The following is a 25387-nucleotide window of genomic DNA, read 5'->3' as shown; positions in this document are numbered from 1 at the left end:
CGAGGGGATCCATAGCCCCGCCCCCCAACCGGAGGGTCACAACCGGGACCTTGACCCCAGATTCCAAAGTATCTAGACATATTTGTGGAGCTTGAAAATAGAGTCTTCTACCAGACGAGCTACGATGGTACGGAAGTGCCCATCATTGCCGATTATCCCGGCCTCCTCCCTGCTTTGCATGTAAGTAATTTTAACAGACACCTTCTTCGAAAGAGCTTCTTTATTATGCCTCACCCACCGCACTATTTCGTGCTCCAAAGGGGAGGCGCTCGGCGCTGCAATGCGCACCAGAGGCATCTCCGAGGAGAGCGACTCCCACGCCGAGCATGCCTTCGAAGAGAAAGGCAAACGATAATATCGCAGAACCTTCATCAAAGAGGTTAGGCTTAAAAATATGCCTCCTGGTCACCACATCAAATCATGATGTCATGCGCTGCATTCTATCAGGAAAAGTGTCCGCCGGACTATGTCCGGGAATCCTGCCGGTCGTGCCTCCACTAGCCAGGTTCTAGACCCTGCCCTAAGGACGGGTGCTGACACGGGAGTGGCGCCGAATTGTCCTTCCGCAGAGGATTCGGACGATATGTCCGTCACAAGCTCTGAAGTGGAGAGCGCCATGAATCATCGTCATCGGAGGGCCGTTCACCGTGACCCCGACTTTTCAAAGGAGGCATTTGATGCCTTCAGCTCGGCCCATGCGTACATCCGAGCTGCTCAGGATGGACTTGCCAGAGCCATGGACCAGCATCTAAAAGATATGCGGGTAAGTGTAGATTTAATAATCATATACCAGTAGTCCCCGAGAATTAAAGCGGTTCATACAACTGATTTAAGGATCATTGTATAATCGAGCACTTATGGAGAAGAATAGCTTGCTGTCTCAAGAGCTGGCAAAGTGCCAAACTCAGCTAACTATATGTACCGCCGAATTGGAAAAATCCAAGGAGGCACCTCCTGGTAATGCTTCTCCCCGTCAAAAAAAGTATAATCAAATACCAGCTGTATTAATACTGTTATGTTTCTGCTGATAGAATCAGTAGAGCAACTGAGAGGGAAACTGAAGGAAGCCCAGGATAGTGAACAAGAGGCCAAAATACAGCATGCGGCAGGTGAACGTGTGCTGACACGGGTCAGGGATGAGAAGAACAAGTTGCAGGATTCCCATACCCAACTGGGCGAAGAACTAAAAGATGTTCGAGCCTAGCTAGCTGGAGCCGTCAAGGAGAATAGGAGGCTACAAGGCGGCATATTCAGTATGCTCTTCAAATTTGCCTCCCTGTAATTCGGCGAGGGCCGGAACTGACAAATTTATATCGCCAGGTATGCTGACTGGCCGTCCGGAAGAGGAGATATCCAGATCACAAGGCGACCTGCTACAAGAGTTGTCCCAGATGCACGAGCGAGTTCGACAGGCAATGCGGAGTGTTGCCAAGGCTTTATGGCCATCCGCCTCTCCTCCAGGAGGTATGGCGGAGCTCGTGGAGCTATTCAAAGGAGCACGGTGGCGTATTCGATTATGGAAGATATCAGCTTGCCGGGAAGGTGCACGAGAGGCCTAGGCCATCGTAAAAACACGGTATACCAAGCTTGATCCGAATCATATGGCCCGGGTCAGACCTCTAGGGTCAGATGGGAAAGAAATTCCTGTTAATTTGGTGTATGACCAAGTAGAAGTGGTCACCAAATATTCCCAACAGGATTGTAAGCTAGACAGACTGTTAGACGGTATAGAGGAGGAAGTTTTTCAGTCTAAGTTACTATGTAATTTCCTGGACATATTTTTCCCTAGTCGGATTGTGAAACGATTGTCATGGCCGCACTTCTCTGCTTTTATATCTGCGGGCTTGATGTTGATAAAATGCGGAACGGGCTTTTGCAACATCGCGCTCCTCCTCCAGGGCATCTAAGCTGTCTTGCCGATCAAGCTCGGCCTCTCTCTCTCTTCGTGCATGTGCCCTCGGGTGAGTTATGAATAATGTCTCAAGGTAACACGGCCTCTGCGTCATACACCATGAAGAAAGGTGTATATCCGGTAGTGCGATTGGGCATGGTCCGCAGCCCCTAGAGTACAGATTCGACCTCCTCAACCCAGTGCTTGTCTGATTCTTTCAAAGACCGCACTAGTCTGGGTTTGATGCCGCTCATAATAAGACCATTGGCTCGTTCGACTTGACCGTTTGTTTGCAGATGATAGACGGAGGCGTAATCTAGCTTAATGCCCAGATTAGCACACCTGTCTTTCACCTCATCGGCTGTTAAATTGGAGCCGTTATTGGTGATGATGCTGTGTGGAACACCATAACAATGCACAACGCCGGATATGAAGTCTATCACTGGTCCGGCCTCGGCCGTTTTAACCGGTTTGGCCTCTATCCTCTTAGTGAATTTATCCACCATGACCAGCAAATACTTTTTCTTATGGCTTCCTCCTTTAAGGGGTCCGACCATGTCAAGCCCCCAGACCGCAAAAGGCCAAGTGATGGGGATTGTTTGTAGAGCAGTGGTGGCATATGGCTTTGGTTGGCGAAAAGCTGGCATCCGACACAATGTTGTACAAGGTCCTGTGCATCTGCTCGGGCCATCGGCCAATAGAAACCTATACGAAAGGCCTTTCCTACAAGGGCCCAAGCTGCGGCATGGTGACACCGAGACCGGCATGAATTTCGGCCAAGAGCTGTCGCCCCTCTTCCTCAGAGATACATCTTTGAAGTACTTCAGTAGCACTTTTCTTGTAGAGTTCTCCTTCATGGACCCTGTAGGCTTTCGAACACCGAACAATGCAGCGGGCCTCATTCCGATCCTCAGGGAGCTCTCGCCTATTAAGGTAGGCCAAGAAGGGTTCAGTCCATGGGGTAATGACTGCCGTGATGAGATGGGCCGAAGGTGTTATTTCGGTGGCTGGGCCTCCGACGATATCGGTGTGTTCGAAATCTAGGGTTATGGTCGGCTCCAAACTGTTGTTGCCGCTCTCCCCTTGCCACACCACGGATGGCTTGAAAAGCCTTTCCAGAAAGATGTTAAGTGGGACGGGGTCACACTTGGCGCCGATGCAAGCAAGGACATCCGCCGCTTGATTATTTTCTCGAGCCACGTGGTGAAACTCGAGCCCCTCGAACCGAGCCAACATTTTGAGTACAATGTTACGATAGGCCGCCATCTTTGGATCTTTGGCGTCAAAGTATCCATTTATCTGGGATATTGCGATATTTGAGTCCCCGCGTACTTCCAGGCGTTGTATGCCCATGGAGGTAGCCATCCGAAGACCGTGCAATAAGGCCTTGTATTGCTGCGTTGTTGGAGTCTGTGTATAATATTTGGAGTACGTACTGAACTGCATCTCAAGTGGGGGACGTTAAGACAACACCCTCCCCTAAGCCTGCTAGCATTTTGGAACCATCGAAGTGCATGACCCAGTTGGAATATGTGTTGTACTCTTTAGGGAGTTCAACCTCTATCCATTCGGCAACGAAGTCTGCCAGCACTTCAGATTTGATGGCCCGACGCGGCTTATATGTTATGTCGAATGGAAGGAGCTCAATGGCCCATTTGGCAATCCGGTCCGTGGTGTCGCGGTTGTTTATTATGTCATTTAGTGGAACTTCGAAAGCCACCGTGATCGAGCACTCTTGAAAATAGTGTCGTAGCTTCCGGGATGCCATGAAGATCGCGTATGCTATCTTTTGATAATGAGGGTATCGAGATTTGCATGGAGTTAGCACTGTGGATATTAGTATACCGGCTTCTGGAGCGAGAATTTGTGTCCGTCCTCCTCTCGCTCGACAACGAGTATTGCGCTCACCACCTGGTGTGTTGCAGAGATGTATAATAACATTGGTTCGCCGATGCTTGGCGCAGTCAGGATTGGGTTGCTTACTAAAAGAGCCTTTATTTCTTCCAATCCGACTGTTGCCGCATCTGTCCACTCCAAGTGGTGGGTGCGTCGGAGGAGTCGATAAAGTGGCAATGCTTTTTCTCCTAGTCGGGAGATGAAACGGCTTAAAGCTGCCACGCATCCGGCTAGTTTTTGGACCTGTTTAAGGTCTGTTGATGTGGCCAATTGTGATAAAGCCCGGATTTTGGCTGGATTTGCTTCGATTCCTCTACTGGAAACAATGAAGCCCAGTAGTTTTCCAGAGGGAACGTCGAAAACACATTTTTCCGGATTGAGCTTAATGCCATATGTCTGGAGGTTGTCGAATGTGAGGCGTAGGTCGCCTATTGATGACTCGACGTGCTTGGTCTTGATGACGACGTCGTCCACATATGCTTCAACTGTCTTGCCGATTTGTTTCTCCGGGCATATTTGAATCATGTTTTAGTAGGTGGCCCCGGCATTTTTTAGCCCGAAGGGAATAGTGTTGAAGCAGAATGGCCCATATGGTGTAATGAATGCCGTTGCGGCTTGGTCAAACTCCTTCATTTTGATTTGATGGTATCAGGAATATGCGTCGAGAAAACACAGTGAGTCGTGTCCTGGAGTAGCATCGATGATCCGATCGATGCGGGGAGGGGGGAAGGGATCCTTAGGGCAAGCTTTGTTAAGGTCTTTGAAATCGACGCTGAGGCACCAGGATTTATCCTTCTTTGGCACCATCACCAAGTTTGCTAGCTAGTCCGGGTGTCTTATTTCTCTGATGAATCCGGCCTCAATGAACTTGGCTAGCTCCTCCCCCATAGCTTGTCATTTGGGTTCGGAAAAGCGCCGCAGGGTTTATTCGACCGGCTTATATGCCTTCAATATATTGAGGTTGTGCTCGGCCAACCTGTGTGGGATTCCTGGCATATCAGAAGGGTGCCACGCGAATATGTCCTAGTTATCGCGTAGGAACGCTCGTAGTGCGGTGTCTACCATTGGTTCCAGTTGTAACCCAATGGATGATGTCTTCTTTGGGTCCGTCAGGTGGACTTGAAATTTGACGATTTCGTCTGCTGGTTTGAAAGAGGTGGATTTGGGGCACTTGTCAAGGATTACGTCGTCCCTATCCACCGTCGAGCGCAGAGCGGTTAACTCTTCGGTCGCAAGGGCCTCAGATAGTGCCTCGAGGGCCAGGGATGCTGTTTTGTTTTCGGCACGGAGGGATATATCCGGATCACTAGCGAGAGTGATAATACCGTTGGGCCCGGGCATCTTGAGCTTCATATACCCGTAATGAGGTATGGCTTGAAAGCGTGTGAATGCATCTCGCCCCAACAGGGTGTGGTATCCACTGTTGAAAGGGGCCACTTGGAAGGTTATCTCTTTGGACCGATAGTTCTCCGGCGTGCCGAGTACCATGTCAAGTGTAATTTTTCCCGCGCATCGTGCCTCCCGACTGGGAATGATTCCTCGGAAGGTCGTGCTACTTTGCTCAATACGGTTTCTGTCTATTTCCATTTTGCTGAGTGTATCCTCATAGATGAGGTTCAATCTGCTGCCGCCGTCCATGAGCACGTTGGTGAGTCTAAAGCCGTCCACGATTGGATTGAGGACCAAGGCGGCTGGTGCCCGGACTGACTGGATTTTTGGTTCGTCACTAGCGTTGAAAGTTATGGCCGTGTCGTTCCAAGGATTTATAGTTGCTACTTGGCAGACTTCGGCGAGGTCGCGGAGTGCTCTCTTGCACCGATTGTTTGAAGCGAAAGTCTCGAAGACTGTCAATACCCTGTGGTCGTCATTTTCCGAGGGGAGTTGCTCTGCGGTGTTTTTGGTGAGGACATCCTCGCCGCTCTTGGCCACTTGCCGGAGTATCCAACATGCTCTAAGGTTGTGGGTTGGTATGGCATCCGGTGTTGTGTGTATTTTGCATGGCCTATCGAGCCATCCCTCTAGAACGGTTCCGCATCCCGTAATGGGTTTTGATTTCTTTACTATTTTGTCGGGCGCCCCGCGAGGGTGCATCCTTTTTGTCTGGACGAGGGGTTGAGTGGAAACCGGTGGTTCCCAACCAGCTGCCCGAGCTTTCCAGGTGCCTTCCATTGCGCAGTACTTCTGTACTATGGTTGCCAAGTCAGCAAACTGTGATATGTGACGGTGGTTGATGGCATTGAGGATTCCTTCGTCCGTGCAATTGTTGCAGAATGCTGAGATGGCGTCTTCGTCACGACAATCTTTAATCTTGTCTTTGACAAGGAGGAATCTAGCCCAAAAGTGATGGACTGTTTCCCGAGACTGCTGCTTTATGCACGTGAGGTCGTGCATATCTGGGTGGGTGGGTGGATTTAAATCCGAACCCTGACCCAATTTGGGATTCGGGGTTTGAGAAATTTCCGAGCTTAATAGTTCGGGCTCCGGGAGATCGACCGATTTCTCAGGTCTACCGTCTGATTCCGGGTTCGGAGGACGAGGTATGTCATTCTGCGGACAGGTATCCGGCTCTTCGAACCCGGAGATCCGGACATAGTTCGTCCTCAGTATCGAGGGAGAGTTGTTGCTTTGCTCCTCTACTACTGCTATCTGGTGGGTGATCGATGGAGATTTGATTTCTCTCTGATCGGGTTTAAGCCCAATCCGATCGTAGTCTGTAGCGACCCCTAAGGCGGCGATGCGATCCAGGAGTTCGTTCAAGGACGACAATTCCGTTGGATCCATCTGTTTGGAGTATTCGGAGTCAATTCGGAGGCGATTTTCAATGACCCGAGAAGTCATCATCGACTCACCGGCCGAATGGGCGGCCATGATAAAGCCACCCAGCCGGAGGGTTTGGCCTGAGGCCATAGCTCCTCCGGTGGTGATATTTTCCTTGATCACAAGGCGAGCCATCAACTCTGACTTTGATGTCACCATGGAACTCTCAATGAAAGCACCAATGTCGGTGTCAAAACCGGCAGATCTCGGATAGGGGGTCCCGAACTGTGCATCGGAGGTTGATGGTAACAGGAGACAGGGGACACAATGTTTACCCAGGTTTGGGTCCTCTCTATGGAGGTAATATCCTACTTCCTGCTTGATTGATCTTGATGAATATGAGTATTACAAGAGTTGATCTACCACGAGATCATAATGGCTAAAACCCTAGAAGTCTAGCCTATGTGATTATGATTGTCCCTACGGACTAAACCCTCCGGTTTATATAGACACCGAAGGGAGCTAGGGTTGTACAAAGTCGATTACATAGAAAGGAAATAGTACATCCGGCCGCCTAGCTTGCCATCCACGCAAAGGAGAGTCGTATTCGGACATGGGAGAAAGTCTTCTATCTTGTATCTTCATGGCCCAATAGTCCGGCCCATGTCCAACTGGCCAGACGCCCGAGGACCCCTTAGTCCAGGACTCCCTCAATGGGCACGAGAGATCAATGCAGTGGAGCCAGCGCCAGAGGCTCGGAAGCCATTCAAATGGTCCCGCACACCCATCATCTTTGAGGAAGAGGATCGCCCTGGCCGCACCACTATGGTAGGATGTTTTCCATTGTTGGTCTCCCAAACAATTCGCAACCTCAAGGTCACAAAGATGCTAGTGGATGGAGGGGCCGGGTTGAATCTGATTTCCCAGGCAGTCATCAACAAGCTTCAGATAGGAGAAGAAGAGATGGAGGTTACCAGCACGTTTCAAGGAGTGAACCCCGGGAGGAGCCATCCTAAAGGGAAGATTACATTGCTGGTGACGTTTGGGGAGAATTGAACTATCGGACTGAGAACATTGTGTTTGATGTGGTTGATCTCCCCCTGCCGTGCAATGGGATTCTCTTACGCCCGGCCCTGGCCAAGTTCATGGCAGCATCCCACTATGCTTACAACACCTTGAAGATGCTTGGGCCATTGGGAGTCATCACTATCCCATCAGATGAGAAGGATGCAATTATTTGTGTGGATAAGATGTACCAGGATGCAGTCGCAAAAGATGCAGCGACAGCGGCAACTCCCGCCAAGGAAAGCAAATGAAGGAAGAGGGATTGTAGGACCTCCAGCAAGGAGTCCGGGAAGCGTGCCCCTTCCGGGTGCACGACACCCGCTGACGACGTGCCGGAGTGTTCCAACAGCAAGAAATCCAAGGTTGTTGCACCCCAGGTGAAGAAGGTCTCTGCAAGGCTGGTTGGTGTTGATGGTACTTCCACTATCAGTGCCGCCCTTGATGACAAATAGGAAAGTGCGCTCGTTGCCTTCCTGTGGGCAAATATCGATGTGTTTGCTTGGCAACCATCTGATATCCCCGGTGTTCCCAGGGAGGTAATGGAGCACCACCTTGCTGTCTGCCCACATGCCCGACCTGTCAAGTAGAAAGTCCGAAACCAAGCCTTGGAGAGGCAACAGTTCATTGCCGAAGAAATCAAGAGACTAGAGGTAGCTGGTTTGGTCAGAGGAATACTGCATCCTACATGGTTGGTAAATCCAGTGGTAGTCCGGAAGGCTAATGGGAAGTGGAGGCTTTGCATTGATTTCACATATCTCAACAAGGCTTGCTCGAAGGATCCATTTCCCTTGCCGTGCATCGACCAGATTGTGGATTCCACTTCAGGTTGTGATTTGCTTTCCTTTATGGACACACACTCCAAATATCACCAGATCTTCATGTCCAAGAAGATGAAGAGAAGACGTCATTCATCACTCCATGTGGTACGTACTACTTTGTTCGCATGCCATTCAGATTGAAGACTGTCGGGTCAACTTTTGCAAGGGCAGTCCAGATTAGTTTTGAGCCACGGTTGCACAGAAACATAGAAGCCTATATGGATGATATCGTGGTCAAGACCAAGGATAAGGCCACCCTTATCCAGGATTTGGGGGAGACATTTGCTAATCTACACAAGATCAATTTGAAGCTTAATCCGGAGACGTGTGTGTTTGGTGTTCCCTCCGGCAAGCTACTTGGTTTCTTCATGTCCCATCGGGGGATCGAAGCTAACCCTAACAAGATCAAAGCCATCGAGCACATTCAAGTGCCAATGACAGTTAAGGATGTGAGGCGCTTGATGGGATGCGTTGCCGCACTAAGAAGATTCATCTCCAAGTCTACCGAGCGTGCCCTGCCATTCTTTAAAATTTTGAAGAAGGCAGGGCCTATGAAGTAGACCCTAGAAGCAGATGTAGCTCTGCAGTAGTTCAAGGCATACTTATCAGCTGTGCCTACCTTGGTTGCACTCAAACCCCAAGAACCGTTGTTGCTATACTTGGTGGAAACCAACCAAGTGGTTAGTGCGGCCTTGGTAGCGCAGCAAGAAGTGGATGAGGCAGAAAGTGAGCAGAAAACAGCAGAGGCAGATAAGGATCAGGACAACAATGAGCACGGCAATGAGAACAACCCAAGGATGCGGCAAGGAATAAAGTGGTGCAGTGCTAGTGTACTTCATCAGCTCCTTGTTATAAGGGGATAGATCAAGGCACTCTGGTGTGCAGAAGTTGATCTTTGGCCTCGTTATGGCCTCAAGGAAACTGCACCACTACTGTCGGCGTCCTGGGAACGGGGGTCCCCAGACTTACCTGCCTGCGGCCCGCGGCGTGGCTGAGCCAGCAAGCCGTATGGCCCATCTTCACCAACAAAGCATCCAAGACCCTCGCAAGGGTCCAAGCCTCGCGAGGTGGATGACGCAAGGCCTCCTCTGGAGTGGCCTAGCTAGGCAGGCTCACGAGGATCGGAGATATCAAGGCGGGGCAAACCTCACGAGGCCCTCGTGATCTGAGCCATGACGCACGACACCAGGCGGGCGCCAGCGCATGTAGCATCCTTGTTTCCTCTTTGGTGCTAAGGAGGCCACCATATGCGAAGAGTACCGAGGCATCAGGGAAAGGTTGGTATATTGGTGCAACAAGACCAAGACCAGGAGGACGGCAAGACGGAGGTCATTGTGGAGCCGAAGACGGCGTCACCACCATACCTTTTGGCAGGCGAAGACCACTTTTGTCAGGATATCTTGTATTAGCTGTCCCCCTTCAAATTAGTCCGCCATTGTTGGCTCCCTTCCCGCTTGATATTTGGGAAGAGGACTAGGGCCTATATAAGTAGAGCTAGCCACCATAGTAGGGGACGATCTCATAGGATTTGGGAGGATCTAATCTCATCTTAGCTCGATCCAACCCAATCGAGAGCCTACACACAAGAACACCTCAACCTCAGGAGGCTGTTCTTCCCTTGTACTGTTCATCATCAGCCCTAGAGGCAATCCACCACCACCACACTGGAGTAGGGTATTACACCACAACGGTGGCCCGAACCAGTATAAACCTCGTGTCCTTCTGTGTTGCGAGTTTGTCGACTTCGTCCATGAGATCTTAGCGAGGTAGGGCGTAGATCGGTAGGAAGGAAAGGCTTCGCGTGCACCCCAGAGTTCGAACCTTAAGGGTTTGTCAGAACCCCACATCCGACATTTGGCACGCCAGGTAGGGGTGCGCCGGAGCTCCTCCTCCACCAGCCAGCTCGTCGACGCTCCTCAGCCACGATGTCCAGTGATTCAAGGGCTGGCTCGGACCACTGGGCAGCCGGGCCAGCCCGGGCAGCGCCGCCTGCCCATGAAGGTCTCGACCCCGCACTCCAGGCGGCACGGGCGCCGCCAAACTCCGCCGGGCGCGGGCAGCACGGCCAGGCGTCGTCCACCCTCACCCCATGGTAGGTACGGGCCGTCGCAAGAGCGACGAGCTATGCCGCAGCAACGTCACCGCACTCACGGCGGGAGCAAGCAAACATGCGGGCATCGCTCACCATGGCAAGGGAGCTGTTGCGGTGCAGGCTGACGGAAAGCGGTCGGGACACACTGCTGGAGCGTGTTGCCGAGCTGCTGGGTGCAGCGGCGTCGGGAGCACCACCCTTCTGCTATCGACTTCCTCCCCAGGCCACAGCAGAGCCGCGCGGCGAACCTCACCACATCCGCGCGCCATCAACTACACCCGGGGGCTTCATCAACATCAGCACGGCCAGCGGCGTAGGGGGCTCCGACTCCCCCATGCCGCCCGCGGCGGGCATGGGCGCAAGCGTCACCCCCCACGGTCCCAGCCGGATGCCGTACTGTCATCCCCATGGCGCCACCATGGGCTGAGCAACATGGAGCGTGGGGCACCATGGCGAGGTGTTCGGGGTGACGGCCCCGGAAGCCTACGTGCCCCGCATGATGGACCAAGGGTATGCACCAGAGGACGACCCTGGCTCGTTCATTGGAGAAGATTGGGGAGAGGGGGCGCTAGGAGTCGATGCCTTGCAAGAACTAACGGAGAACCACAACGATCGTGCCGACAACGGCAACTACAGGGTGCCGCTAATCTCTCAGGAACTGGCTTATGCTAACCATGGGCTGCAGATGTATTAGGTTGCAACGTCGATCGAGGACCCTGGCACGGCGGCACCCATTCCAACAAGGGAGACACACTACGGGCCGCTGGGAGGGAGCCAGGAGCAAGGCCCCTCCCCAAGGCACGCGAAACCAGGGGACGCCTGGAGGTAGGCCCTCTGCTGGTGTGGCTTCGACAACCCTTCCCCCGGCAGAGGACCCGTGGTCACCGAGGGAACCGCTGCTGTCCCCTTTCCCTCTTTTGTGTCGTCCTGGTGACCGGTCGGCTCAAAGGAGGTCGAAGGTGGTGCAAGGCGGGGCCCTCGACTGGAGATATGAAGCAAGGCCGGTACCTGTGAAGAAGGCCCGGTGCCTGTGAAGCTCGCCGCCCGTGACACTCTCACGTAATAATGAGTTGGGGCTGTACATGCCCCGGAGTCTCAAGAGTGCCGGCCTCAGGCCCTGGGGCTCCCTCCCACGCCTAGTGGCAACACTTAGCTCTGCGCTGGTGAGAAGACTTGAAGACGCGAAGACTATACTAGGTGTCCGACGCGGCCTTTTGCTTTGGATCTCTCTTTCTGTGGCTTTGCTTTCTGGATCTGGACTTAAGTTGAAGCTGAATTTTTATCGATGCACGCGGGGGTGCCTTTTCTCGTTCGAGCCATTTCTTGCCTTCTGGATCTCGTTTGGTTTGGGACTCATGTACATCGCCTTTCCCTCGCAAAGCTCCTCGCGAGCCGGACCGCACAAAGCGCACGCTGGTCGTGCATGCGTTAGCACTGCGCCAGGTGCTCACCTCTTACCGGGCCCCATCAAAAGGGGTGATAAGCTCCGCAGGATTCTCAGGAACTCGTCGCCTCACGACCCAGCCCTAAGCTGGCGCTGACTAAGGTAAACCACGTCAGGGACCTCACCCCCAGCTTCATGAGCTCACGAGGACACATACCCACATCACATAGGAAAGTAAAAACTGCAATTTGCTTACACGAGGGGCTCCCCCTCTCAAAATGCTCTTACAAAGTCTTCCAAGGGCCATGCCCGAGATTTGTGTGCAGGATGAAACAACAGGTGAACATGGGATCAGCCAGAGATATCACTCGCTACATCACCCGCGGACGCGTCACTCGCATCGTCGTCGTCATCTTTGTCGGAATCGCCACCGCCGTCGGCGACGCCCCCATCACTATCGTTAACCATGTCACCTTCATCTACGACGACCACCACCGCGTCATCCTCCGAGGTCAAGGCCCTGACCAACGCGTCGACATGGTCCTCTACCCAGCGCGCCAGGTCGCCCCGGACGGCCGTGGGTACGGGAGCAATGGCGGCGTCGAAGTCAAAGTTGGGGTCGGCATTCAGAAGGTGGCTGAATACATGGGAGAAGGCGTGCTGAAGCAGGCCACGACCCCTCTCCTCCACAAGTTGTCGAGCTCTGGCAGATTGAGCCTCCAGGCGCGTCACCACCTCGGTGAAGAAGATCAGGTGGCTGGCGTAGTCATTCGAGTGAGGGGTCGGGGCATTCTCGTCGCAGATGTAACCCAGGGCGGTGTTGGCCTTGTTCCGAAGGTCTTGAAGCATAGGAGCATGCTCGCGCTCCAGCGTTCAGCATTTGAGCACTTCCTCCCTGTTTTTCCGTGCGACGGCCTTGGCGTCATCAACTCGTTTCCGAAGGGAAAGCAGCTCGGTGTGGGCGGAGCCCAAGTCCGCCTACACCGTAACCAGGGCGGCGGCTGTGGCCTCCGCACGCCTCTCGACCTTGTCCAACCTGGGCTTGAGGGCGGCGGCCCTTCTCGCACCCTCCTGACCGGCGAGCTTCAGCTTCAAGTCGTACTTGCCCTCCAGATCTGCGCGAACCTCGGCCACCCGGCGGTTGATATCCTCCTCGACTCCGGCTTCGTAGGCCCCAACGGCATCTTCTGCTTGAGCGACTTGATGTTCGCTCGTCTCCAGTCGCTCGAGCTCGAGGCTGCGCTCCACGGCTTCCAGGGCCAGCATCTCCTCGCGCTGCCACACCTCCTCTTCCTCCGCAGGCGTCCCCCTCAGCGATGCAAGAGCGGCCCCGCGCGCCTCCACCTACTGCTCAAGGGACGCACTCCAGGCCTGAAGCCCCCGCGCGCGCTCCTCCGCAGCCTCGCGGCGGCGATCGGCCTCGCGAGCTTCTTCCAAAGCTCGCGAGCGGGCCTCATTGGCAATCTTGAGGGACGCCTCGGCCTTCGCGTTCTCGAGGTCATGCTGATAGCGACCAAGGTTGATGGCCACTCGCAGCTTGCGTTGCTCCTCCACCAACCGAAGAACTTCAGCCTCAGGACGCGAATCAACACCAACAAGCTCTTCACCGAGGCGGCTCATCGCGCCCATCGCTTCCAGGAAGAGCTCGTGACGGACTATGCTGCGCCCGCGCTCGAGCTCGAACGCTCGACCCGCCTCGTCCTCCACCGTGGGGGCTGCGGGTGGAGCATCAAGTGGCGCGCCACCTCCCGGTTGGGGGCTGGGGGCTGGCGCCATGCCTGACGTTAGCCCATCCTCGCGAGGAGCCCAAGCTGATCGAGGCTCATTGCTTGAAGAGGAAGCGAAGACCGAGGTCAGCTAGCGACTGCTCATGAGCAGAGGAGGAGTCTTGGGCACGCCCGCTAAGCTCCACGCCCGACCATGGGCGAGGGGCGGCCAAACCACGGACTCAGCACGTCCCGAAGGCGGGGACGCTCCTCCGACCGACCCTGCTCCAGGGGTGGTAAGAAGGCCAGGAACGCTCAACGCCGACGGGGGAGTTGATGAAGGAGGAGGCCGCTTCTCAGAAGACGCAACAGCTTCAGCAGAAGGAGCCCTAGAGGACAGGCGTCAGGATAAGAAGACCACACAGAAAAAGACACGGCGACAAGATACTTATGAGTCAATAGCGATGTACTTCCGTCGCTTCAACGGCCCGAAGATGTTGCTGCCGCTGGGGGACCCCTTCCTCCTGCGGAGCTCCTCGAAGTCCACACATAGGCGACCGAAGCGCTGGACGTGACGGCCGGTGCGTGGCGGAGCCGAAGAAGACCCAAGGGGGATGGCCTTAGGGGAGCCCGGCTGAGGTGAGCAGCCCGGCTCCTTCCCACTGCGACCTCCCGAGGCTCCTGGAGCCTCAGCCTCGGGAGCCGCATGCCGCATCTCCTCGACAACCGACGCCTCAGGAGGGGGGTCGCAGGCCCCCGAGGACAACGCCCCCAGATCACCACCCGACATGTGCTCCTCAGCACCTGAGTCGCCGGCCCCCGTCGCAGCTTGCTCCCCCGCACCGTCACCTGGGGCGAGCTCGGCACTGACGGCGAAAAAGGGGACCACGATGACGGGGTTCTCGCGGGGCCCCACCAAGCCGATTGGGCGCAGCCCCCACTCATCAAAGGAAGGCATGTTCGCGGCAAATATGACTTTGTTCTCATAGCGGTACAACATGTAGTTGTTCCTGGGCATCTCGTCTGGCAGAGGGACACCTGATAGGACCATGAGCACTGTCTGCCGCGCAGCGAGAGGAATCCCCTCCTCCTGAAAACTCATGTTGTCTTGTCTGCTGAGCAAGTCCCACATCGGGCGAGAGTGGCGCTGGATTGGAGCAACTCGGCGCCTGACGAACTCCCTCACCACCATGGGCACAGTCACGCCAAGGTCCTTCAGCCACCTCAGCCTGGCCCAGACGGGGGCAAGGCAGGGGCTCGTGAGCTTCTGATGACCCCAGCCGGAGTTTGGAATAGCAGGCCCCACCGGAGCTTGGAGCAGAGGGTTGAGCACGCCTGCGTCAACAAACACCCATTGCTTACGGAACTCGCTCATGGATGAAGGGAGCTCGAAGTCGATCCCCGCGCCTACCATCGCAACCACGCCCTGGAAACCCATGCACCCTGAGCTCTGTCGGGGACTGGTAAGATGCAATGAGAAGAAGTGGCGGAGGAGTGCCACGGAGGGGGCGATGCCCACCATGGCCTCGCACATGAAGGCGAAGACGGCGAGAAGGGTCACATCCTAAGGATCGAGATTGAGCATGTGGATCTGATATTGCTCGAGCACCACATTGAAGAAGGCAGAGAAGGGAGGAATCAGGCCAGCCCAGAGGGCATCAATGAAGATCGGAACCTCGGTAACTACCCGAGCCATGCTGCTGCGAGACGCGGGCCAAGTTGGCGTCTCTCTCCACTCGTTGAAACTGGAGGCAAGCATGGGGCGCACCTTGTCCATGGCCTCGTTGTTGAGCACCCGCGGCCGGCCGAGCGCTGGCTCGAAGGATGGAGCCGCAGTTGGCGAGGACAGAGGTTTCTTCCCCTTTTTGGTTTGTTTCGGCACCATGGCGGTGAAGCGGGCGGAGCACAGGTCGGATTGAGAAGTTGGAGCAGGGCGTTGAGGCGGCAGGGAGATTGGAAGAGTCAGGCGTGGTGAAAGAAGAATAACCGTGTAAGAGGCAGGGCCGCATAGCCAGGCGGATTCAAGTGCAGCGTGGGGGAGCGGAGACGCCCACGTCCAATCATCCACCATGCGTCAATCGAGGCCGCAGGCTTTTGGGGCCCACGGTGCTCCATACTTGGCCCTTGGCTTCGCCGCGAAGCCAAGCCCAAGCGCACCTTGGGCCACGGGGCTACTGTCGGCGTCTTGGGAACGGGGGTCCCCAGACTTGCATGCCTGCGGCCCGCGGCGTGGCTGAGCCAGCAGGCCGTACGGCCCATCTTCACCAACAAAGCATCCAAGACCATTGCAAGGGTCCAAGCCTCGTGAGACGGACGACGCAAGGCCTCCTCTAGAGTGGCCTAGCTAGGCAGGCTCACGAGGAGCGGAGATATCAAGGCGGGGCAAACCTCACGAGGCCCTCGTGACGTGAGCCATGACGCACGACACCAGGCGCGCGCCAGCGCGCGCAGCATCCTTGTTTCCTCTTTGGTGCTAAGGAGGCCAGCGCAGGTGAAGAGTACCGAGGCATCAGGCAAAGGTTGCTATATTGGTGCAACAAGACCAAGACCAGGAGGACGGCAAGACGGAGGTCATCGTGGAGCCCAAGACAACATCACCACCAGAGCTTTTGGCAGGCGAAGACCACTTTTGTCAGGATAGCTTGTACTAGTTGTCCCCCTTCAAATTAGTCCGCCATTGTTGGCTCCCTTCCCACTCAATATTTGGGAAGAGGACCAGGGCCTATATAAGTAGAGCTAGCCACCATAGTAGGGGAGGATCTCATAGGATCTGGGAGGATCTCATCTCATCTTAGCTCGATCCAACCGGATCGAGAGCCTACACACAAGAACACCTCAAGCTCAGGAGGCCGTTGTTCCCTTGTACTGTTCATCATCAGCCCTAGAGGCAATCCACCACCACCACACTGGAGTAGGGTATTACACCACAACGGTGGCCTGAACCAGTATAAACCTCGTGTCCTTCTGTGTTGCTTGTTCGTCGAGTTCGTCCGCGAGATCTTAGCGAGCTAGGGCGTAGATCGTTAGGAAGGAAAGGCTTCGCGCGCACCCCAGTGTTCGAACCTTAAGGGTTTGTCGGAACCCCACATCCGACAACTACTTCCAAGCCCATGAGATCACGGTTGTCACTCATTTTCCACTTCAAAGGATACTCTAAAACCCTAGGGCTACCGGTAGAATAGTGGAGTGGGCTTTGGAGTTATCTAGCTTTAGTTTGAAGTGTGAGAGCATGTCAACTATTCAGAGCAGGGCACTGGCAGAGTTTATTGCAGAATGGACGCCAACCCCTGATGAGGAAATAACAGAGACAGCTCTCCCCAGCAAGGAATCACCCCAAGAATGGATTATGTATTTTGATGGTGCTTTTTTCCTACAAGGTGCGGGGGCTGGCATGCTTCTTGTTGCCCCCTCCGGGGAGTACTTGAAGTACGTCGTCCAAATGCAATTTGCCTGGGAAGAAGCCACCAATAATATAGCTGAGTATGAAGGGCTCCTTGCCGGGCTCAGGGTTGCAACAGAATTGGGAATCAAGAAGTTGATCATTCGAGGAGATTCACAGCTTGTGGTGAGACAAGTTAACAAGGATTATCAAAGTCCATTGATAGAAGCATACGATGAGGAAGTGAGGAGATTGGAGGAGCACATTGATAGGTTGCAAACAAAGCATGTACCCTGTGCGGAAAACAGCATAGCTGATCACATGTCAAAGTGTGATGCGCAGAAGCTTCCTGTGGAACCAGGAACTTTTGTGCTCCGTCTCTCTCAGCCCTCCGTATCACCAGCAACAATGGCCCAGAAAAGGAGATAGTTGGTCTAAAGTAAGCCTCTCCCGGTCGAGCCGTCCACTCCCGGTAGAGATCCTGCCGGAAACAACTCCTCACAGCCTGCCGGACCACCCCCTCCAGCCGGGCCCATGGACCCCGCGAACAAGGTTGATGCTCCCGTAGCAGAGGAGGTGCCGCTAGTCCTCGTTGTCGAGCCCCAGGCTCCAACTTGGGCAAGGCACATCGTCCACTTCCTTCAGACTGGAGAACTCCCTGGCGACCAAGATGAAGTTGAAAGAGTAGCCCGGAGGGCCGATATGTATCAGTTTGTCGATAACACTCTATACAGAAGGAGGCCCAACGGTTTGAAATTGAAGTGTGTCTGCCGAGAGGATGGAAAGGAACTGCTGGCTGAGATTCACAGAGGAATGTGCAGCTCCCACATTGGATCAACGGCATTAGTTGGAAAGCATTCTGTCAAGGCTTATATTGGCCCACAGCCCTCCAAGATGTGGTCGAGCTCGTCACGACATGTGAATCCTGCTAGTTCCATTCCAAGAAAACACACCTGCCTGCGCAAGCTCTTCAAATAATCCGTCTATCATGGCCATTTTTGGTCTGGGGGCTCGATATCCTCGGTCCCTTCCCCCGAGCAATCGGGGGCTTTGAATCCTTGTTCGTCGCCATCGACAAGTTTACAAAGTGGCCGGAAGTGACTACCGTGAGAAAGGTGACTGCTCAGTCAGCTATCAAGTTCTTGAAAGAGTTGGTGTGTCATTTTGGAGTTCCGGCTAGGATCATCACCGACAACGGCACCCAGTTCACGAGCCACGCCTTCATGCAATATGTTCGTACCCTCGAATTCAAGATCTCATTCGCCTCTATGGCACACCCCCGGAGCAATGGACAAGCTGAGAGGGCAAATACTGAAGTGCTACATGGACTCAAGACAAGAACCTTTGATACGATATAGAAGCACGGCAGGCGGTGGATCGAGGAGCTGCCGGTAGTTCTCTAGTCCCTCAAAACGACACCTAACCGAGCTACCGGGCTAACTCCCTTCTCCCTGGTCTATGGGGCAGAAGCAATTATCCCCACGGAACTCATTTACGGGTCTCCTCGAGTGCTTGCCTATGATGAAGTAGCGCAAGTTCAGCACCGGTGTGACGACACTGTGCCAATCAAGGAGAACCTTCTCCAGGATGCTACCCGTGCTGCACGCTACCATCAAGCCCTGCGTCGCTATCATAGCCGTAGGGTTCATGCCTAATGTTTTGAGGGAGGTGACCTTGTCCTTAGGCGCGTTCAGTCTGCCAAGGGTACACACAAGTTGTCACCGAAGTGGGAAGGCCCTTACCGGGTGGTACGAGTCACCAAACCTGGCGTAGTCCGTCTGGAGACCGGAGATGGCACTCAGTTGCAAAACTCATGGAATATTGAGCATCTCCGCAAGTACTACACGTAAGGCGCGGCTGTCGGGCCCTGCCCGATAGCCACCCTTTTGTATAGGCCTTGCCTCAGCTGCATGTAACCCCTTGTACAGAGCCGGGGCGATGACCCCGTGCAAGAGAAAATAAAGAAGCACTGTAGGGGGGGGGGCAACTAAGATTGCATGCATGCATGAGCATACCCAGATCACTCCATAAGCATTTCATGAGCATTTGCATATGCATATAGATAGGATTGCATCTTGCATTCATTCTCATTTACATGGAGTTGCAGGTTCCTGCCGCGAACTTGGCTTCGTCAAGGAGTTGAGAAGATGCCCCGGCACTGCAATCCCCGGCAATCTAAATAGATAAGTTCTACCTCTTGTCCATTTGTGTTCTGTAAGGTGTAACTTTGCATGAGAAAACCTCACTTCTCTTTTGAGACATAGGTGCTCCCATCCATGACTCGAACATGGTTCGGTCAGGACGGTCGCAGTGTCCTTTGGTAAAAAGAAGTTGGCGGGGGGTTGGCCCCTCTGTTTGTTCCCCGGCAGACGTGGCTCACCGGCAGACAAAGAGGGTGCCGACAGGATAGCCTGCTGGGGAAACTCGTTTATTTACAATAAAGAGGCATTCCACCCCTACATGGACATATACATGCACGGGTTCCCGGCAAGGTTCATCTGTTTCATTCATATGCTAATACAAGTACAAGCATTATAGAACACAAAGATGGACTCGAGGGATTACATTTATTTGAATTAAAATTTGGCGATTGCTTACAGATTTAAGATTGAAAAAAGATAAGTGCTTGTAATGCCCTTTCTTGTCCCTCTCCTCCTAGGCACGACCGTCGAAGGAGAGGAGGGCAAAAGGAGCGCCTGGGTAGGAGCCCAGCCCGCTCCTGTCGGGCTTCAGGAGAGGTAACCCGGTGGGAATGGAAGCGCAAGGTAACGCCTCGATGGAGAGCACAGCAGAAGGCGGCCCCATCAACCACCGTCACCAGGGCCAGCAGGACTTGGCAGGTCTAACGGAGCTACAACCCGAGAGGAAGCCTGCTGGAGGACCCCGATAGCACCATCCACACCTCTACATCCAACTCCCCGGCAAATCACATTGCCGGGGAGGAGACGCAGATGCAGATGATGGTGCTTCCGCCTGATGAAGATGGTGTGAGCAACAATCAGCCGGAGTCAGAGTCGTCACTCCCCGTCCACTGCCATCATCATCCCGTCACTGTCCTCCTGGTCGCTTTCGCTTGAGGAGGAGCTTTCATCGTCGGTCGAGCTCTCCGCGCAGCACCCTAAGCAACCTCCTGAGCGCCCGAAGATCTTGACTTAGAGCAGGCCGCTCTCCATTAATTTGAACTGGAGAACATGCCCCTCCGAGAAGCCATGGGCATGAACAAAAGTCTTCCAGCCACGGCGAAGATACATCACATGAGGGGCAGGGAAATCGACATCAACCCACATGTTGCCATTTCCACAGCCCCTCATGTGCAGCCTCAGAGCACGTGGTTGCTTGAGCTCCATCTCCCGCGCAAAAGGGGTTGGAAGACGAAGATGACCACACAAGGGCGTATACAGCCTAATGATGAACTCTCGAGGTTGGCCCCCGACGTGGCCCTTCATCGAAGGGGGGCCGCCGGTGGGGGTGTAGCCAAGGCTCCACCCGCCCTCCTCCTCCTCGAGCACCGCGGCGGCCTCGGCCTCGCCCCCTCCTTCCTCCTCTCGCGGCAGGATCCGCCGCCTCAGGCCCCGGAGGAGGAGGGATGCGCTGCCGAGCGGAAACCCTCGTCGCCGCCACCGGAACACCACTACGCCCTCGCCCTCTTACCATGGCTAGAAGAGAAGGATTGTAGAGGAGAAAGAGAAGTGTCTGCAAAAGGTACTGCCCTTGTCTCTTTTTATAGAAGGGACGGGGCATGGGGTTGGCCCTCGTGCAGGAAATAGCCGCCCCGCTCCTCCAATGCGGCCTCTCTGCACCCTCGGCAGCTTTGGAATCAAGGCCGACCCTCTCCAACCGTCAATGCTCGATTTTCAGCCATGGCACTCCTCCCCGTGCCCTCCGCATCCACCATCTACCATGCCCAATGCATGCGAAACACATGGCAGGCGCATGCGGGACGGGGGGCGAGTGGGATGGAGGTTTCCGCCTCGTGATCATGGGGCGAGGCAAATCCACAAGCCATGACTGAAGTTCCTCCGTGGCATTACGCATGACGCGCGTGGAAACCAGAAATTGGCCTGGAATCAAGGGTGATGAAGAAGCAATGAAGACATCAAAAGGTCGACCCCTTCAGCACCCCTGCCTGTGCACTTATTAGGCCCTACCCTGACGACGCTCAACAGCGCACTCACGTAGGCCCGGGGGCTTCTGTCGGTGCAACAAACCCTGGGTCTATTGCCCAGACTGTGCACCGGCACGGGAACAAGATTGAAGCACCAACCCAAGCCAGGATACAAGAAGTCAAGAGATTCGAAGAACCAGCATGTAGCTCAGAGAGACTAAAGGCCAAGCCAGAGAAGCAAGATATCACCAAGAGGAGGGCCTCCCGTGCCAGACAGGCGAGCCCGGCAAGGGGCAAGGCCACCCCTAGAAGCAGGCGACCAAGACACCCAGGCAGGGCCCTGTCGGGGTCGAGGAGGCAAAACCGCCTAACCAACCACTCCAGCACGACCCACGTCGTCCATCAGTACGGTGTCAAGCCGCAAGGTGATTAAGTGGCAGCCATACACCACATGGCAGCCATTTCCTACAGAAGGAACCCACAGATGACACCCGTCCTGTGACGTGTCAAGAAAACAGGCGCGGAGCTGGCAAGATAGCCCGGCAGGCCTTGCCGGGCAACCAGTGATGTGACATTAAGCGGTGCATTTAATGAGCCCTTTCAGCCCGCAGAGTTAGGTATGATAGCACTATTTGCTATCATATCAGTGCATAATGACTACTTGCCATTATGGTGACCCCTTGATCTATAAAAGGAGGCCCATGGCAACCGTAGAAAGGGGTTGGAAAGTTGATGAACCCACACCCCCACATGCACGTAGTTGCTACTGCCCTTAGGCAACCCCTGCTGGGCAAGTGTACTATGCTTCGCCACCTCCATTCCGCCATCAATCTACCAAAGTAGGCATAGGGTTTTATGCCTCATGGTGGCCCGAACCTAGGTAAATTGCTTGTGTGCTCTCTGTCGTGCTACCACGCGCTGGTCTGCTCTTTGTACAACACGACGCCCCCCTGCCGAACCAGCAAGGGGCCTCCCGGTCCCATAGGTGGCCGCGGATATCCGCGACATTTGGTAAGGATGAATTAATTGGTCTTGCTTCTATTGCTATACCACCTACTAATCCTTTAGAACAATATTTGCTAGACCATGAAAATGATTTACATATGCATGAAAGAAATGAGATAGATAAGATTTTCTTTGAACAACGTCCTCTGCTTAAAAACAATTTTCCTATTGAAACTCTAGGAGGTCCACCTCCAGCTAAAGGTGATCCTGTGTTTGAATTAAAACAATTGCCAGACACTTTGAAATATGCTTATCTTGATGAAAAGAAGATATAGCCTGTTATTATTAGTGCTAACCTTTCAGAACATGAAGAAGAAAGATTATTGAAAGTTCTATGGAAGCACCAATCTGCTATTGGATATACTCTTGATGATTTAAAGGGCATTAGTCCCACTCTATGTTAGCACAAAATTAATATGGAACTTGATGCTAACCCATTGTTGATCACCAACGGTTAAACCCGAAGATGAAAGAAGTGGTAAGAACGGAAATATTAAAACTTCTGGAAGCAGGTATAATATATCCTATAGCTGATAGTAGATGGGTAAGTCATGTTCATTGTGTCCCTAATAAAGGAGGTATAACTGTTGTTCCTAATGATAAGAATGAACTTATTCCGCAAAGAATTTTTACAAGCTATAGAATGGTAATTGATTTTAGAAAATTAAACAAAGCAACTAGAAAAGATCATTACCCTCTGCCTTTTATTGATCAAATTCTTGAAATATTATCTAAGCACACACATTTTTGCTTCCTTGATGGATATTCTAGTTTTTCACAAATACCTGTTTCTCAACCTAATCAAGAAAAGACCACTTTTACTTGTCCCTTTGGAACTTATGCTTATAGACGTATGCCTTTTGGTTTATGTAATGCACCTGCTACCTTTCAAAGATGTATGACTGCTATATTTTCTGACTTTTGTGAAAAGATTGTTGAGGTTTTCATGGATGACTTCTCTATTTATGGGAAGTCTTTTGATGATTGTTTAAGTAATCTTGATCGAGTTTTGCAGAGATGCGAATAAACAAGTCTTGTCTTGAATTGGGAGAAGTGCCACTTTATGGCTAATGAAGGCATTGTCTTGGGTCATAAAATTTCTGAAACAGGTATTGAAGTGGACAAAGCAAAGGTTGATGCAATTGAGAAAATTCCATGTCCTAAAGATATAAAAGGTATTCGTTGTTTCTTAGGTCATGCTAGTTTCTATAGGAGATTTATCAAAGACCTTTCTAAAATTTCTAAGCCTCTTACGAATCTTTTGCAAAAGGATATTCCTTTTGTTTTTTATGATGATTGTTTAGAAGCCTTTGAATCACTTAAGAAAGCCTTAGTTTCTGCACCTATTGTTCAACCACCTGATTGGAACTTGCCTTTTGAAATTATGTGTGATGCTAGTGATTATGCTGTTGGTGCTGTTCTAGGACAAAGAGTTGATAAGAAACAGAATGTTATTCATTATGCTAGTAAAACTCTAGACAGTGCTCAATGAAATTATGCTACCACTGAAAAAGAATTCTTAGCAGTGGTGTTTCCTTGTGATAAATTTAGGCCTTATATTGTTGATTCCAAAGTAATTGTTCACACCGATCATCCTGCTATTAAATATCTTATGGAAAAGAAAGATGTTAAACCTAAACTTATTCGTTGGGTTCTCCTGCTACAAGAATTTGATTTACATATCATTGATAGGAAAGGAGCGGAGAACCCCGTAGCTGATAATTTATCTAGGCTTGAAAATGTGCCTGATGACCCACTACCCATTGATGATAGTTTTCCTGGTGAGCAGTTAGCTGCAATAAATATTGCTCATAGTACTCCTTGGTATGCTGACTATGCTAATTATATTCTTGCTAAATATTTACCACCTAGCTTTACTTACCAACAAAATAAAAAAATTCTTCTATGATTTAAGACATTACTTTTGGGATGACCCACATCTTTATAAAGAAGGAGTAGATGGTATTATTAGACGTTGTGTACCTGAGCATGAACAGAGACAAATCCTACGGAAATGTCACTCTGAAGCTTATGGAGGGCATCATGCTGGAGATGGAACTGCTCACAAGGTATTGCAATCTGGATTTTATTGGCCTACTCTCTTCAAGGATTCCCGTAAGTTCGTATTATCTTGTGATGAATGTCAAAGAATACGTAATATTGGTAAGCGTTAAGAAATTCCTATGAACTATTCACTTGATGTTGAACCATTTGATGTTTGGGGATTTGATTACATGGGACCTTTTCCTTCCTCTAATGGGTATACACATATTTTGGTATATGTTGATTCTGTTACTAAATGGGTAGAAGCTATTCCAACCAGTAGTGCTGATCAAAACACTTCTGTTAAAATGCTTAACGAAGTTATTTTCCCAAGGTTTGGAGTCCCTAGATATTTAATGACTGATGGTGGTTCACACTTTATTCATGGTGCTTTCCGTAAAATGCTTGCCAAGTATGATGTTAACCATAGAATTGCATCACCTTATCATCCTCAGTCTAGCGGTCAAATTGAACTTAGCAACAGAGAAATAAAATTAATTTTGCAAAAGACTGTCAATAGGTCCAGGAAGAATTGGTCTAAGAAATTAGATGATGCACTTTGGGCTTATCGAACAGCATATAAAAATCCTATGGGTATGTCTCCTTGTCAAATGGTTTATGGAAAAGCTTGTCATTTGCCTCTTGAGTTAGAACATAAAGCATATTGGGCAATCAAATAACTCAATAATGATTTCAAACTTGCTGGTGAAAAGAGGTTATTTGATATTAGCTCATTAGATGAATGGAGAACCCAAGCTTATGAAAATGCAAAATTATTCAAAGAAAAAGTAAAAAGATGGCATGACAAAAGAATCCAAAGCGTGAGTTTAAAGTCGGAGAATATGTTCTTTTGTACAACTCTCGTTTCAGATTCTTTGCAGGAAAACTCCTCTCAAAAAGGGAAGGCCCCTATGTTATCGAGGAGGTTTATCGGCATGGAGCCATCCAAATAAATAATGTCGAATGTACTAACCCGAAGGTTGTCAATGGGCAACGAATAAAACATTATTTCTCTGGTACACCCACTAATGTTGAAAGTAATATTATCCAAACTTTGACACCGGAAGAACACATAAAAGAGTCCTTCCGGAACACTCCAAAATCGTGAAAATAAGGAGGTACATGATACGGTAAGTAACGGACTCTGAAAAATCCGCAAAAATATTTTTTGTCAGTTTTGGAATATTTAGACAAATAGGAAAATAAGAAACTTCCAAGAAGCATACCCTGGTGGGCACAAGACACC

Source organism: Triticum dicoccoides, chromosome 2A (genome assembly GCF_002162155.2).
Source record: "Triticum dicoccoides isolate Atlit2015 ecotype Zavitan chromosome 2A, WEW_v2.0, whole genome shotgun sequence".
NCBI lineage: Eukaryota > Viridiplantae > Streptophyta > Magnoliopsida > Poales > Poaceae > Triticum > Triticum dicoccoides.
Note: the sequence above shows the minus strand (reverse complement) of the source record.